The sequence below is a fragment of the Eptesicus fuscus genome, chromosome 4, assembly GCF_027574615.1.
Source record: "Eptesicus fuscus isolate TK198812 chromosome 4, DD_ASM_mEF_20220401, whole genome shotgun sequence".
Classification (NCBI taxonomy): Eukaryota; Metazoa; Chordata; class Mammalia; order Chiroptera; family Vespertilionidae; genus Eptesicus; species Eptesicus fuscus.
The window spans coordinates 71,996,823-72,011,931 of NC_072476.1; the positions used below are offsets into that span (position 1 = coordinate 71,996,823).

Below are 15,109 nucleotides of genomic sequence, written 5' to 3' on the forward strand. Positions count from 1 at the left end.
TTAAGTTACTCAGCCTCTGTGTGTCTTCCTTACTCTCACCAGGTAAACATGACTTCAATATTAAAATCGAGAAGATTCTCACAGGCAATAAGAGTGTTAATGAACTTGATCTTGGTGAGCATTCCACAATATATACGTATATAAAATCATTACATGGTAAGTTTTAAATATATATAAATATATTTTTCAATTATTCCTCAATAAATTGGGGGGGGGGGGAGATGAATATTCTTACTAAACCCAAAGATAACATCAAGATAATTTGGTGGGGAAAAAGTTGGCTGGCTTGCAGAACATAATCAGATTTAACCTATCATTGGGAGAAAGAGAGAGAAAGAAAAAAAGAAAGCGGGGAGGGGAAGAGAGGGAGAGAGAGAGAGAAAGAAGAGACAGGACAGTGTTCATAGGGTACAAAGCAGAAAAGATATTAGCTGATAATAATTAGCCATTCCCAAGGCTGGAAAACAGAATAAAAGGACCAGAACTGACCCAAATATCTGTAAATATCTTAATATCTTAATAAACATGGCCTTTTAAATTGTGGGAGGGTAGGGACAGAATGTCAATAAATGTTATTGGGGTAATTTGATAACGTTTTTGAGAAGTATTTCAAATAGATTTAAAACGTTAATGTTTTTATTTTAGTTTTAACATTAAAAAAGGCCAGAAAATTACACATGAGAGTTGTATAAAGTGTTTTAATTTCCTGTTGTGATTTGCAGTCGCGCACTAGTGACCTCCAAGTTGTTCTTGCTTTGTTTCAAAGGAATTCAGCATGTCTCTCTCAACTAGCAGGAAAACCACAAGTCAAAGCCTACCTCCTTCCTTAAGCCTCCTTTGATTACTCCACTCTGAAATGGTCTCTCTCTCATCATCCCTACCATTTATATTGGCAATAATCATTCTGGTTTTGGCAGCTTGTCTTTTGTTGCCTTGAATTACTATACATTTTTTTAGCATCAAAGTTTACTCTTTATGTATTTATGTCTTTCCTCCCCACAGATTTGTCATATATATTAATTGACTTTAGTGAGAAAGGGAGAGGGAGAGATAGATAGAAACATGGATGATAAGAGAGAGAGAGAGAATCATTGATCTGCTGCCTCCTGCACGTCCCACCCTGGGGATCAAGCCCGAAACCCGGGCATGTGCCCTAACTGGGAATCAAACCGCGACCTCCTGGTTCATAGGTCAACGCTCAACAACTGAGCCACGCCAGCCGGGCTGTCTTACATTTCTTTATATCCCACACAGTGCTAGGCAGAGTAGCCTCATGTCTCAGAACCTGGGCTCCAGAGTCAGGGTATGAATTCCAACTCTGCCACTTACTAGCTGGGTGACCTTAAAAAGTTACTCAGCCTCTGTGTGTCTTCCTTATCGATAAGATGAGGGCAAAAGTGGCACCTTTTCACGAAGCTGTTATGAGGGTAGAGACAAAAGCATGGCAAAGGGTTAGCACAGTGCCCGACATGTGGCAAGTACTGTTATATACATGTCAGCTGTAAGTACCTAAGTGCTTGGTAAATACCTGCTGACTGAATGGCTCTAATGGGGAGGAACATTACATAGAGAGAGTGCTGCTCTAGAGAGGTCTGCACCCCAGGCTGTCCTAGAAAGAGGAGGCACAATCCTGCAGACCTCATGCCACAGGCCCCACAGGACAGGACAAATATTATCATGGCACCTAGGGGTCTGGGTGAGGAGGGCAAGCACGGACACAACTGAGGTTTTATAACACAAATAAGTTGTCGGAATATTAATTCGTTCAACAAATACTTACTGAGCGCCTGTTGTGTGCCAGGAAATAGGAAATTTCTCTTCTTGGAGTTAATTAAGAGTAGACTATTGGAGTGTGTCCTCTCCTCTCCATATCTACTCTACCCAGGAAGCTGTTATGGTTCCAGCTTCAATGGCTTCTGGCGTGAATCCTTGTGATTGTCTATTAATAGGTGTCATGCTCACCCTGGTACTTTTTTTTTTTTTAACCAGTCTGTACTGAGCAGAGTTAGGTGTGTTTTCTAAAACACCTAAGCATTGTATTTCCTTTCTGGACATCTTTAGGGGCTCCCCACTGCCATGGTGGTCTATCCCTCTTAAGTCCCCCCACAAGTATCTCACACCGCCACGTGTACTTGGGACACATCTTCCCTGGATCTGTACCTAGCACATTTCTTCTCCTCCTTTAAGAACCAACTCAGGTATCAGCGACTGTGGGAGGTCTCTATCATAGCTCACCCAGAAATACAGAAACGGTCTGTATCCAAATATTGTGAATGTAGGGTAGGGGTTGGTTATACAGGGGATGGAAAAACTGAGCCACCAGCCAGGGCACAGTGAGGTAAGCCAGAGATCATTACCAGCAAGCAGCTGCTGCCACTCCTGGGTGGGAGGGGTAATTGGAGGAGGTTCCCGGAGCCCCGGGGCTGTGACCACCCTGCTGAAGCTGGACCCCGTGGGCCTGCCACGTCAGGGATGCAGTCATGGTGGATGCTTATGAAGATTTTGAAGATGCAACTCAAGACAGAGAAGAAATGAAAGAGATACCCTGACTTTTTCCTCTTCCCTTTCCTCCAGTTGGCCACCTTTGCCTCTTCTTGGCAGAACCAGCAGCAATCAGCTGACATTGAGCCTGCTAGAGTCCCCTGCGTTCTCACCCCCATAACAGAGCAAGGCAGAGGGACAGTGAGGGATGGAGGTGCCATCCTTCCTGACTCCCTGAGGCAGACTGGCACTTTGTCTTCTCTGCTCCCTCACCCTCTTCCTATTTCTTTTATAGCCCTGACCCTCTGGGCTATGATGTCTCTGTTTACAAGTCTGTCTTCCTTAACAGATTGTGCTAAGACAATGAGTTTATTCATCTGGGTATCCTCAGATCCTGGCATAAGTCAAGGTGTATAATAGGCATTTAATCTTTGTCAGATACCTATTGAAAGGAAACTCCTGGGGTCACCCTCGCTAGTCCTTCATTGCCATCTCCTCGTTTGATTTACCTACCTTGAATATCTGAACTCTCCGCACTGAAGGATAAACAAGAAATGAGGCCCAACTCTCAGGGTCTGTAATATATAGCCTTATACATATTTAAAAACGTCCAACAACAAATCACAATAATTATTTACACTCAAGCACCATCAACTTATTAACCTTCTACCTTCCCATAGCTACATGAAAATTATCCGTGGAAATCCTCCCAAATCTCGAGATACCTTCCCTCTACCACCCACGATGTTTCTAAGCTACCTCTCCCTCCTGTTATGTTAATCAGCGTGCTCAGGGTAAACAAACTAATTTTAAAATCAGCTTAAGCAAAACATAATTAGGGAGATAAATTACCTGCCCCCCAAGTTGCATAATGAATGCCCAAGGAGAAATTATTTTTATTCGCCGCCATTTTTATTTGTGTAATGTTTTCTCTTCCATCATTGCAGAGGACTTAACTTCTGACCTTGATTGTCTGTATAATAATTACCATAAGAGCAAAATGAGCCATTTTTGTTTTTCTTATCTTGAATGTATAACACCAGCCTACTGGTATAAGGAAGGGGGAATACAGGAAAAGACCCCTGTAATTATAATCAGACAATCAGTGTTCAAATCTTGGTTCTGATTTCTTGCTACAATCATGGGTAAGTTAGGTAACCTCTGAGAAATCAGTTTCTTCACATGTCAGATGAGGATAACTGACAAAAACACCCACCTCAGTGACAATGAGAGCCAACACAAGCTTACTATCTGGTTCTAAGCACTTCATATGAATTAAATTCTTTACTCTTTACCTGCTATTATTTTTATTTTATACACAAGGAAACAGGCACAGAGAAATGAAGTAACACACTCAAAGGGTTGTAAAAATTGAGTGTGACTTTATACATCGAAATTATTCAGTAATTGTCTGAAACATAATAGGTGGTCAATTAATATTTTTTTCCTTTAAAATTCCTTCTCCCCTTCTAAATTAACTAATCTTTATAGACATTTTTTTTTTAATTGAAACTCCTTGGTCAAGAGGTCTGGACCCTGCACTCCTAGCTCTGTACTCACAGTACTCTGTGCCTCAGTTTCCCCTAGTGTAATAATGAAACATCAGATTATATCAGCTACTTCCAACCCGTGGCCTAAGCCAGCAGTTATATTTTGTTACATTGCATAATGTTTACATTTTAAAAAAAAACAGTTACCAATGTTTCTAAATCAGAAATCAGATTTTCTCTCTCTCTCTCTCTCTCTCTCTCTCTCTTGCACACGTGCACACACACACACATACACACACATGCATGACCTATTCATAGATTTTAGGCTTCTCTTGAAAAATGGGTCTATCTGGCCACATGAGCTCTTATCCCCCCACAGGTAACCATTCCCCTCAAGGATGTGGCCACATCCTTTGACAAGGGGCAAATATTTGTTGCCATAGTCCCAATTTCTCACAGCTTTATGCAGACATATGAGCCTATTACCTCTTGATTCAATAATCATTAAGGTCTCTTCTGTCTACTACTAAAAACACTTGAAAGCATTTCCCAGAGGAATTATCCACCACAGATGTTCACTGAATGTTGTTGTCACATAGGGTGACAATTCATCCCAGTTTAACTGGGACTTTCCCCATTTTAGACTGAAAGTCCCGCAACCCAGGAGATTCCTTGGCCCCTGGCAAACCAGGTTGGTCACCCTATGTGTCACATCACAAAATCACCCCTACAGCGGCCCCTCCCATCTGGGAAAGGAGGATTCCATATTGCATCCTCATGTTCCTCAATCTCCTTGGGAAACTCTTTGGTGCTAGGAGAGCATACCTAGCATGCCCCCACTGCGTGTTTGGAGGGGTGGGGGGAATGTGTGCAGTGCTGGGGTAGGCCAAATGAGAGGGCCAGGACCTGGTCATATGGCTGGTTCTTCTGATGGGGCTCTATAATGTTAGGTAGGTGACTCATTTATTCTCTGGGCCTCTCTGCTCTGCATTCATTCCACAAATGTTTATTAAATGCCATCATTCTAGGCAATGAGAATATAGCAGTGAATAAGCAAAAACAAGGTTCTTGCCCTTAAGAGAGATCACATCTGGAAGAGGAAAAAGACAGTAAATCAAGTAAATATCTGATAGAACTTCAGGTGATAAAATGCCATAAAGAAACCATTGGCTACAGAAAAAAAAAGAGAAGTCCACAGGTCACAGGGGCCATCAGCAATTTTGGTGGGTGCCAAGAAGGAGCAGAAATGAGTCACAACTCTACCTGACCACCCATTTTGGACAACATGAAATTCTTAAATTGGGGGTCTTTTGATTCGAGAGATATATGTAACAATTTAATTTTTCAATTACAAAATCTTTATGTCTCAATGAAAAACATCTTTATGGCTATAATCAATATCAATATCAAATCTGGTTTTTATGCAGATGGACTGGAAATTTATGAAATCAAATCCACCCAAATAATAGCACAAGGGTTGAAAAAGAAAGAGGCCAAGCTTATTAGCAAATCTGACATGTTTATTAAACAAAGTGCAACTGGAGTAAGGCGCTAAAGCCAGAAGCATAAAAATGAATGAATGAATGAATGAATGAATGAACAGACTATCCAATACCTGTTCCCATTACCCCCCAAAAGAGCTGTATACTGCTTCAATAAAGGAAGTAACCACTTTATAACAAATTAAATAAGAGAAACAACTATAGTATGTCATTCGCTGCATAAACAGGTACTGAGTACCTACTACTTTATGTGCCAGCACAGCTATTATAAACTAGAGGCCCAGTGCATGAATCGTGCATGGGTGGGGTCCGGCTGGCCCAGCCCCAATCAGGACGGATCGTCCGGGCCTGTCAGGAGGAGGAGACGGCAGGAGGTTGGCTGGCTGCCCTGATTGGGGCCCTATCAGGGCCAGGCTGACTGGGGGGAGGGGCTGTGGGGGTGATTGGCTGGCAGGCCCCACCCCCGATTGGGGTGGTAGGGGCCCTTTGGGGTCGGGGCTGGCTGGGGGGAGGGGCTGCAGGCGGTTGGCCGGCTGGCCCTGCCCCTGATCAGGGTGGGGGGGGCTGGTCTGAAGTGGGGCCAGGCATGGGGAGGGGCTGCAGGAGGATGGCCAGCCGGCCCCGCCCCCTATTGGGGTACAGGGACAATCAGGGGCAGGGCCAGCCTGGGGGAGGGGCCGAGGGAGGTTGGCCGCCGGCTCCACCCCTGATCTGGCCCATTAGTTGGCCGCGTCATAGGGACGGGTAGTTCCAGTGTTCTGGTTGCTGGTTTTTTATATACACAGATAAGGAAAGGAGGTGATACTTGGAAAGTTCAACATTTTTTTTTTTTTTGGTATTTAAAATAGCCCTTATTTTATTCTTCTAATTACAAAATAATAAATTGCTTTTTATAATTTTGAAGCTTAAGAAAATAATAAAAGTCATCCTTTAAGCCAAGGTTTCTCAATCTCAGCACCATAGACATTTTGGGATGGGTAATTCTTTGTTGTGGGGCTGTGCTATGCATTGGAGGATGTTCAGCAGCATCCCTGGCCTCTACCTACTAGATGCCACGAGCATTCCCACCCATCCCCAGCCCATTAACACCAAAAATACCTCCAGGCTTAGCAAATGGGAGCGGTGGGGGACAGGAAGTGGGAGGGGGCAGGGTCACCTCAGGTTGGAAAGTGCTGCTTTAAGCAATCCACTTTGCTTATGCAATAGGAGGCTCAGAAGTGAAGCCCTATGGAGAAGCCCCTTTCCCCCCAAGAAAATAAGCAGGAGATGTCCTCTGGAAGAGCCCTTGCATTCTCCTTCCCCTCCTTGATGCCAACACACAGCCCTCCAGAGAAAGGCAGCGCTTCCAGGTCTGGACTGGGAGGACAGGGCAGGGGTGGGCATGGACAGGCCTGGGCTCTGCTAAGGGGATCAGCGAGCTTCTGGGGCTTACACTGTGTGCGTCACAGCAGCTGATCCAGCCACGCCCCAGACCTGCACTCCGCCAAATGAGCTTTGCTAACGAGCCTGGGAGAAAGGCTTCCCCTGTGCAAGGCTGACGCACCCGCATGCAAGTCCAGCAGCCTGTGGCTGCTCTAAACCAGGCGGATTAAAATTGTGCCTGTCCATCTTGAGTACTGTACTGAGTGCGTCTCCAAGGCGGGGAGCAGGGCACACCTGCCTGTCTACACCCTGCTCTAAGGACGTTACAAAGAGTCCATTGTACACAACCTAATCTAAGACAGAACCAACATACCCTCGTGGCCATTCACCCCACCAGCGCTGGCCAGTTCTTCAGAGAGAATGCTGGTTATATAGACGCAAACATCCTCAGTGAATATAAAATGCCAACGTGAGCCCAAGCCAGGCACAGCATTTGTAGGTACCTGTCTCCTGCGTCCTGGCTGCTCGGAAGAAAAGGGAAATGAGTCTTGTGTGTTGCCCATTAGTGACTCCCAGTCACTGGCTCCAAGCCACAGAAAGGAGAGCTGGAGGAAGAGGGAGCGGTCGAGAGAATTCAGGTTTGTTTTCAATTCATTCATTTCCTAAACATTTGTGGAGTCTCTATTATGTGCCCAACAGTTCGCTCTATACCTGGGGAGAACTTAGCTTTCGATGGAGTCATTCAGGGTTCACAAGACAGAAAGCTTCCAGAGCCGGATAATAACACAAGTCAGGGGCTCCTGTTTATGCCCTCCTCGGCTCCAGCTGCTGTTGGTGTAATAGCCTAGAAGCCAACAGACCTTCTGAATTTTCAAGAGAAATTAGAAAACGGGATTTTTATGTAAAAATCTTTTCATTTTTAAGTATAGGCTGAAACTTTAAAACAAGAAGCAAGCAAATATATCCCTGCATGGACAAAACCAACCCAGTCCCAAGCCTTCAAACTAGAACTTCTGCATTAGACACATTGAGGAGTAAGGTACCTGGAAGGGGTAAGAAAGATATCTGTCTCTACCCCTGCTTGCTGTGTGTCCTTGGGCAAGTTATCTAACCTCTCTGTGCCTTACTTTCTTTGTGTATAATATGAGTATGATAAAGCATATTGTAGGCTTAAAGGAGGGAACGTGTGTACGTGCCTAATTTATAGCTCAATAAATGTGAGCTATTATTCTCACAAGTCACCTGGCCCACTCTCCCAAAAATCTTTTTTACAACCACCTGGACAGTTGAACATTTAATTACTCTGCGCAGTCCCTGAGAAAGGAAGCTCAGTAGCTTACTCCAATGTATATTTACTTATTGCTCATGTCTAGTCCAATGTGGTCAACACATAGGGTGCTCTATTCTACCCTATGCCCTGTGGATCCATGCACCTTCCATCTGGTGGCTCTGCCATCCCCCAGGACATGCCCAGATTCCTCTGCTGGACTTTCTGCTTTCAGCTAGCTTAAAGAGAGAGAGATTGAGGGAATATCTAGGGCCGCGGTCAGCAAACTGCGGCTCGAGAGCCACATGCGGCTCTTTGGCCCCTTGAGTGTGGCTCTTCCACAAAATACCACGGCCTGGGCGGGTCTATTTTGAAGAAGTGGCGTTAGAAGAAGGTTAAGTTTAAAAAATTTGGCTCTCAAAAGAAATTTCAATCGTTGTACTGTTGATATTTGGCTCTGTTGACTAATGAGTTTGCGGACCACTGGTCTAGGGCACCACTTCGGCACATTCCCATTTGCCAGAATCCTGTCACAGGCCCCAATCTACTTGTAAAGGAAGTTTGGACATGCAGTGTTCCTCTGCGTCCACGAAGAGAGAACAGCGTTGGTGACACCCAGACAGTCTGCCACGCTCTGCACTCACATGCACACAATTCTGCAGACTTAGAATGCCTTCCTGTTGGTCCCAGGCAGCACACACAGGACAGCAGAAAGAGACAAGCTGCAGGGCATGTAGGTTTGGATTTGAATCTCAGTTCAATATTTGCTTGCTAGCTTTGGATCTTGGGCAAGTTCCTTAAACCCTCTGTGCCTCAGTTTCCTCCTTTAAAAAATAAAGTTAGTCATTACCTCCCTGAGTTGTAAGGATGGAATAAGATAACGTATGTTAGCATACTGCATAATGTCTAGTTCATAAACTAGTAGGTACTCAATTAATGCCAGTGTTTCCTCTTCTACATGAATGCTTTCCAGGTATTTAAAGATGACCATGATTTCTTCTGTAAGGTTTTCTGCTCCCCATTTCATAGGCTGCTTTCACTGTTTTATACTAGAGGCCCGGTGCATGAAAATTCATGCACTTGGCGGGGGAAGGGGGGACTGGGAATCCTTCAGCCCAGCCTGCCCCCTCTCACAGTCTGGGAGCCCTCAGGGGCGGGAGGTGACCTGGCGATCAGGAGGTGGCAAGGCCTCATCACACCTCTGCTGCTGCCACTGCTGGCAGCGGAAGCCTTGCCCAGCCCTGGTTACCTGAGCCTCGGGTGGCCCTGGACGGCTGGGCAGCCACCATCCAAGGCTTGCCTATGCCTCCGGCCAGCCCTGGGCGGCTGGGCAGCTGACATCTGAGGCTTGCCTGCGCCTTGGGCATTAGCTAGGCAGCCGCCATCCAAGGCTTGCCTGCGCCTTGGGCCAGCCTTGGGCCGGCCCTGGGCGGTTTGGGGGCTGAGGGGACTGGGGGACTCTGGAGGCAGCCTCGCGCCTACCGCCCCGGCAGGGCTGAGGAGACTGGGCGCTGCCATCTTTGAGGGTGTGGCAGTCAATTAGCATATTCCCTCCTTATTGGCTGTGGGCGCCGCCATCTTTGAGGGCGGGGTAGTCAATTAGCATATTCCCTCCTTATTGGCTGTGGGCGCCGCCATTTTTGAGGGCGGGGTAGTCAATTAGCATATTCCCTCTTTATTAGATAGGATGATGTCATTGCCAATTCCCTCACTCTCCTGATGGCTGTTTCATGGTCATAACCCAGTTTGTCAAGAAAGTAAATATGATGCCTGTCTTAGTTTAGGTTTTTCTTAAAGCAGACTCTGAGACAGAACTTGGGTGCAGATAATTTTGGGGAGAAGTATTGTTAGAAAACAGAAGTGAGGAAAAGGGGGGAGGGGGAAGAGTCAATAAATGAGCAGGTTATAGCTGTGGACAACTAGAGTTGCATCCCATAGGGCGCTCTGAGAAACCATGTAAAGGCACCATAGAACTGTCCCACATCCCATGTCCTGCAGGATGGGAAGGGTGAGCCATTTGTCCCTGAACTCCTGTCCTCCAACTCAGGGGTGTTAACTGCCTTGAAATTACAGACTTCCAGAACGCAGAGGTAAGAGACACTGTGACATAAGCTTGTACAGATGCTGGCAGAGTGCATGGCAATGTTCACCATAGTGACCCTGAAATCTGGTGGCTGAAGGATGTGGCTCAGTACATCATAAGCTTTGCTAACAAGCCTGGGAGAAAGGCTTCCCCTATGCAAGGCTTACACACCCGCATGCAAGTCCAGCAGTCTGTGGCTGCTCTAAATCAGGCTCTAAAAATGTCTGGAAGAATCCACTCCACATGTTCATACAGGGTTGTGTCTGGGTATAGGAATTATAGTGATAGTTATTTCATCTTTTTAATATTTATTTTGTTTCCCCAAGGAACATGTGATGGCCAGGAAAAAAATACTATGATCCAAGAGAGGGTCTGACCAATGTAGAATGCAAGATATAATCCTATATAATAAAAGCCTAATAAGCAAATCAACCGAAAGGCAGAATGACCAGTCACTATGATGTGCACTGACCACCAGGGGGCAGATGCTCAATGCAGGAGCTACAACCTGGTGGTCAGTGCGCTCCCACAGGGTGAGCGCTGCTCAAGCCAGAAGCTGGGCTCACGGCTGGCGAACGCAGCGGCCATGGTAGGAGCCTCTCCTGCCTCCGAGGCAGCGCTAAGGATGTCCAACTGATGGCTTCAGACATCCTCCAAGGGTTCCTGGACTGCGAGAGGGTGCAGGCCAGGCTGAGGACCCCCCTCCCCCCGCCGCAAGTGCACGAATTTTGTGCACCGAGCCTCTAGTTAATAAATAATAACACAAGAACAAACTCTGTGTTTCGCATACTCACAACTATAAACCTACTTTTGCCCCACCCTGTAGTTACTCTCAATCTATAAAATGAAGACAAGCTATTTGGCTCCAAAACACATTGGAGGAACAGGTATAGTAAAATAGTCATAGACATTCCATTTAAAAGGGGAGAGGGAGGAAAGAGAAGGTAAAAAGGGGTTACCACTCCAAAGTAGTTTTGAAATTCAGCTTAGCAAACTCCTGCCAGTTCCTTGACTAGATTCCAAGACCTGGGAATAATCCACAAGAGCTCTTGGTCCTGCCATCTGAGTCATCTCTCCTTTTTCACAAATGTAGCACGTGTTCATTGCTAAGTAGTTTTATCACCCGTTCCTGCCAGATTTTTGGAGATCCAATTGCTGCCTTTCATTTTGTATGCTTTCTGTCCCTTTCAGTTTAAGTTGCCAGTGCTTTTGCTGAAATAAATTTCTTAATTTGTGGGTTTCCTATCAATTTCCCGCTCTACAAAAGCAACATCCACAGTTCTTTTTGAGACAGGAGTACCTTTACCTAGGGTAAAGATGCTGAAATGGTTAAAGGACAACTCAATTAAACTTCCAAAAGGCCTTATTTGATAAGTTTCATGAGGCAAACCCTTAATCTCTGGAGAGGGCTCTTTGTGTGACTGAATACTATTCTGATCCTTTGATCTTCTTGAGGTTTTAACAAAACATGTACACTCACCACTCGGCTTTTTCTCTAGGCCATGGTTTTCTTTTTGCCACATACTTAAAAGTTATTTCTTAATTTTAACATCTTTTGCTATCTGGAGATACAGAGACTTTTCAAAATCATCAAATACTGGTTCCTTTTTTTTTTTTCATTCCTCACCAGAGTACATTTTCATTGATTTTTAGAGAGGGAAAAGGAGGGAGGGAGGAAGAGAGAGAGAGAGAGAGAGAGAGAGAGAGAGAGAGAGAGAGAGAGAAACATCATTGATGTGAGAGAAACATCAAACATCGATCAGTTGCCTCCCAAACCTGCCCAACCAGGGCTGGGAATCAAACCTGCAACCTAGGTATGTGTCCCTGACCGGGAATCGAACCCACCACCTTTCGGTGTACAGGATGATGCTCCTGCCAACTGAGCCACACCAGCCAGGGCAAATACTGGTTCCTTTTTAACAGTTCTCCCCTCAATTTATCTCTCTTCTCTTGCATTTAATTATATTCACCAGTAAGAAACCAGGTGGCATCTTCAACATTTTTCTTGGAAATCCTAGCTAGGTAACCAAGTTAATCACTTGTTCTGCTTTTCAGATAATTAATTGCAGGACACAATTTTGCTAAGTGCTTCTCTTTCTCTAGTTTCCAATAACATGTTTCTTACTTCCTCCTGAGCCCTCACTGGCAGCATTCTCCAAGTCTGAATTTCTAAACAGTTTGATCAAGGCAACTTAGGCTTTCTCTCTCGTACTCCTCACAATTTTCCCAGCCTCCAACCAGTTCCAAAGTGACTCCACTGTTTTATATATTAGTTACAGCAGCCCTCCACTTTCAGGTACCAAAATATAACCTTATGTTTATTATAAGCTTAACTGATTAGGTCTACTAGAATTTTAAGTCCATAGGAAGGTTTTGTATGTTTGCAAGAAATTTCAAAACCTAGCACTTCCAATCTGAGCTACTCAGAGGTGACACTTTTTTGCTTTTGAGTTTGAGAAAATTACTATATCACCAGGAAGGTAAACAAATATGTATTTTTTAAAGATACCATATCCTCAGGAGAGTATGAGATTACCTAATAAGAGTAAGCATAGTAATAAAGGAGAAATAAATTTAAAGTACCCTATCACATTTTAAGGGTAAATGTAATAGTGTTATAATCATTTTGATGATCCATTTGTGTTTCCGCTTTTTAGGCATTTTGTAGCATTTGAAAGATTCAGATGTAGGATACTTGTGATTTTTAGGAGAATCAATTAATTTGAAAATTAACTTGCATGTGTCTGGAAAATGTTATAGTCATTATATTCATTCATAAGTTTACATTCTTCAGTTGTAGAAGGAGTGTTTGAATGTTTATATAGTTAATAAACTGAGCACTAAACAAAGTACAAATAGCAGCAGTTGTGCTGCCGGACATACCGAGGCCCTTCGGGCTTTAAAGCCTTCACTCAGACGTAAGCATTCAAGACAAACGCCTGGAGGAGACATGGAAAGCGGCAAAATGAGGGCGAGGGGAGCCAGGCCCCCTGCAGCTGCTCCTTGAAGGCTCTGCAATGCTGCTGTCCCGACTCCCTCTAGTGGTTCATGCTGCAAAGCCTGCCCCTCCTGAGCGCCAGGGGAAAATGCTTATTGCTAGGTCATCTCTCTCTCCAAGAAGTCTCCCTTGATTAGCCAGACTAAAAAAAAAAAAAAAAGAAAAGAAAAGGTCCGGAAATTATTCCACCACCAACGTTCTTGTGAGATATTCATCTCGTCTTTGCACAAACACTTCCTGCGTCACCAGGCACGCAGTCTGCTTTTGAGTATCTCTAATCATTATAAATGCTTCCTTCTTTGCAGCTGATCCTCTTTCCCTGTAATGTGGATTCACTGGCTCTGAGTTTGCCCTCTGGAGCTGCACAGCACAACTGTAATCTCCCTTCCACCTGACAGCACTTCAAATATGTGAAAACAGCTTGTCATTCCCCTCCGGCACCTCCCATTCCTCCGGCCTTATCTTCTCCAGGCCAACACACGCAGTTCCGTCCACGGCTCCCCATTCCACCCAGCTTCCAGCTTCCATCCAAGTTACTCTCTTCTGGAGGCATTCCTAGTTTGTCAACATCCCCTGAAAACACACTCATGGCAAGAATCTTATCCACTCCCTGAGATGTGGCCCACCTGTCCCTCAGCATGATCGGAAACTCCAATGGCTCTAGGCTCTTTGGAGCAGCTTTGTCAAACGATGGAAGGAAGGCTGAGATTTCTCTTGACTGGATTTTGTCCATATGAGGCAACTTCACACTCACCTTCTTTGCAGCCCAAACAATTCCCTTGAGCAGAACTCACCAGTTTCCCAAATATTATATTCAAACAGTCACAGGCAGGTGACCATGTCTGGATGAACTTTGCATGCCCCTAATCTGAGAGCTTGAAAAACTTCAAGAATGACCTAATCCACTGAGATTAAAGCTTGGTGACTTAAGAATGGGTTCTACTCTTCAGGTTGGGACAATGTAATTAGCTTAAATTCCTTCTGCTGAAGTTTAAACTCATTTTTTCTCATATTGCCCTCTGAGGACATGGAGGAAAAAAAGGCTTGGTGCCAATAATGTAATATCCCTTTATAGTTTAAAGACTGATATTCAGTCTTCTCAGACCTCTCTTCTCTGAACTAATGCAGACTTTTCCCTGAAGGGCTATTTTTTAAAAACCTTTCATCATTTACTTTGTCTCCCCTGGCTCCTTTCTAATTTTTCTATAACATCCTCCATTTATGGGCCCCAGGACCAAAGAGTATGTTTTAATGACTGATATTGCCTATAGATTAAAAACTATATCTGAGAAAATATTTCCTTTATAACATAGCTCATTGTTACAAAGATGTATATGCCTAAGAATCTGTGGCTGGCATATAACAGGTTATGTTTCAAAACTTTCTTTGTAGATCAGTTAGTTGATATTTGTACACATTTTTTTCCCACAGAAACAATGCTATATCTAGTACTTGGGCTCCCAGCCCATCCAACAAAAGCCAATTTAAGTCACAGAGCAATAATGATTATCAGGCAGTCGGACATGCCCCGAGGGGTCCCAGATTGGAAAGGGTGCAGGCCGGGTTGAGGGACACACCCCCACCCCAACCCCGTGCACGAATTTTGGGGCCTCTAGTTTATAAATGTTATATCTTTGTTGTGAAGTTTACCTTCTATTATTATAAAATTATATGTCAAATATGTGGAGGAGCCAAGCAATTCAGTGAACTGAGATGATGCAGAAGAGTTCCCATTCAGCTACTACTACAGAGAAACACTAGACAAAATAGTTATATTTTAGGTGGCCAGATTATTATGATCTCTGAACACATAATAATCTGGCCACTCAGTGTGTGTGTGTGTATGTGTGTATACATATATATTAGAGGCCCGGTGCATGAATTTGTGCATGGGTGGGGTCCGGCCAGCCTGGCCAGGGGGAGGGG

At 44.6% G+C, this 15,109-nt stretch overlaps 1 protein-coding gene across 1 annotated transcript in view; it reads right to left on the bottom strand.

Annotated features, from left to right (window-relative positions):
- Positions 1 to 1,397: 1,397 nt before the first annotated feature.
- Positions 1,398 to 15,109, bottom strand: part of AGGF1 (angiogenic factor with G-patch and FHA domains 1) — a 106,894-nt gene continuing 93,182 nt past the window's right edge. The window contains exon 15 of the mRNA XM_054715151.1: positions 1,398 to 1,416. The gene's annotated coding sequence lies outside the window, so the exon portion shown is untranslated. The remainder of the gene's footprint in view (positions 1,417 to 15,109) is intronic.